Here is a 2,213-nt window from a genome sequence, read left to right as displayed (position 1 = left end):
ACAAAAAATGCATATATTTTATATGGGTCTCACAAAAAAAACCCAACAACACCTTTAAAATAAACACTGAAATAGTGTTGTTAGAATCTCGGGATGCATATTATAAATATCCTAATTATATAGAAATGAGAAATAAAGCTTTAAGAACAAAAACATTATCTTTAACAACAACAAAAAATTTATTTATTTAAAGTGCCTCAACAAATAATTACTCTTTTTAATTATTTTAATTTAAATGTTGTTATTTTTGTTATTGGTATGTATGTTAGGATTTTGATTTTATATATATTATAAGTCTGAATATATACTTATTATACATATTTGTATTTTTTATCTTATATTTATATTAAATCCATGTTTACCATGAGTTATTATTTTATATATTTATAGATTTAAACTTATATAAATTCTAATTTTTTTAAAATATATTTTTATATTTAATATATTTTATTATAATAAATTAAAAATATTTGTAAAAATCGAAGAAACCGCTTACAGGCTTATTGAAACACCTTCGAACACTTTCATCCAGACACTCGAATCAAAACAAATCACGTGTTTGATGATAACAAGGAGCTAGCAGCGGCATTATATACATGCGCAAGCAACGCGTGTTATGGAAAAAGCATTATAGAAAGACCTCCAATGTTATTTCTCCTCTCTGTCTTCTTTCACCCTAAGACCTCCAAGGTTTATTTCTCCTCTGTATCTTCTTCACCTTCTAAAATGTCTTCATTCAATATGTTGCAATCTATTTGATGTCAGTTCAACTTTTAATTCTTTTAACTGAATCACCCATTTGTGGCCCAATATCCCTTTTCTTCCTTTGTTTATATACCGTAAGCATAAGCTCATACCCATGCTGAAGATAACAAGGAGCTAGCAGCGGCCTTATATATATGTGGAAGCAACGCATGTTATGGAAAAGGCATTATAGAAAGACCTCCAATGTTATTTCTCCTCTGTCTTCTTTCACCCTAAGACCTCCAAGGTTTATTTCTCCTCTGTATCTTCTTCACCTTCTAAAATGTCTTCATTCAATATGTTGCAATCTATTTGATGTCAGTTCAACTTTTAATTCTTTTAACTGAATCACCCATTTGTGGCCCAATATCCCTTTTCTTCCTTTGTTTATATACCGTATGCATAAGCTCATACCTATGCTGAGAAAAAACAAGAACAATTTTCGAGTTGCAGCATGGTTAATATTAAACTCCAAATGACTTGGCCGGTTCGGAATTAAGTTTCATGACCTCATTACCATACAGATAAAATTCAAATCACTGCGTTTGATTGGAAAACCATGGATTATTCATACAATAATGAATTTTTAGCTCCATTTTCTGCTCGGTATTTCCTTTTGTTTTCTACATGCATGGATATTCCTTGATTGAGCCATATATGCACAGGTTCCAGTTGAGAGCTCTTAATTCTGGACAAACAGCTTGCTCTTGTGCTATTCGCCTGGGACAGTAACGACCTTACTCTCTGCAGCTGGGGATTTGAAGAGTCCGGATAGCTCTACCTCTACTTTAAAGGTTTGGGTCCAGTCACTAAAATCATTCAATATGTGAATCTTCCTAATTTGTGTGATATCAACCTCTCAAATCTTTTTTGTCTTACTAACATTATTTTTACCCTGGAGTCCAGCCGGCAATGAAATGGTCTAATTTATTTTTTCTTTAATGATGCTAGCTAGCTATTCAAAAAAGAAAAAAAATATGACTCGAAGCTAGCAGATGCTCTAGAAAAAACAAACCAGCCAAGAAAACCAAATAAGAGACAAAATAAATGGGTCCCAAATAACAAAGGCATCCGGGAAAATGAACATCAAACAATTAGGAGTAATTCCTAGCAATAATTGGGATGGGTCAGGTTGGGGCAAGTTTTCAACCCGAAAGATTCTATTGTGGAGTTCAAATACTTAAAAATAGGGAGTAGGGTTTTTTTTTATATATAAAAAAATTGATTCCCTGGGGTAATGACAGACATTTATTGTCATTTGAGCAGTGAAATTAGACAGATGGGTGGCAGTGGTTCAGCGAGCACTTCAATTGATATTGAAGGGCTTTTGAAGGAAGTTCCAGATAGCATGCAAACGACCTTGCCGGAAGAGATGTGTATCTACCATGTCCCGGTAGACATTCGTCAAGTAAATAAAGATGCCTATACCCCTCAGGTGATTTGTATAGGCCCAATTCACCAAAAGAATG

At 33.1% G+C, this 2,213-nt stretch overlaps 1 long non-coding RNA gene across 1 annotated transcript; it reads left to right on the top strand.

The window, feature by feature from the left end:
• The first annotated feature begins 629 nt into the window (after positions 1-629).
• Positions 630-2,207, top strand: LOC105119119 (uncharacterized). The gene is made up of 3 exons (XR_841082.1): positions 630-690; positions 1,410-1,538; positions 2,011-2,207. It is a non-coding gene; the product is annotated as an uncharacterized LOC105119119 (long non-coding RNA).
• The last annotated feature ends 6 nt before the right edge of the window (positions 2,208-2,213 follow it).

This window comes from Populus euphratica, unplaced genomic scaffold (genome assembly GCF_000495115.2).
Source record: "Populus euphratica unplaced genomic scaffold, PopEup_1.0 scaffold2562.1, whole genome shotgun sequence".
Classification (NCBI taxonomy): Eukaryota; Viridiplantae; Streptophyta; class Magnoliopsida; order Malpighiales; family Salicaceae; genus Populus; species Populus euphratica.
The sequence above is the reverse complement of the archived record's forward strand: the minus strand, read 5'-3'. Positions and strand labels throughout refer to the sequence as shown.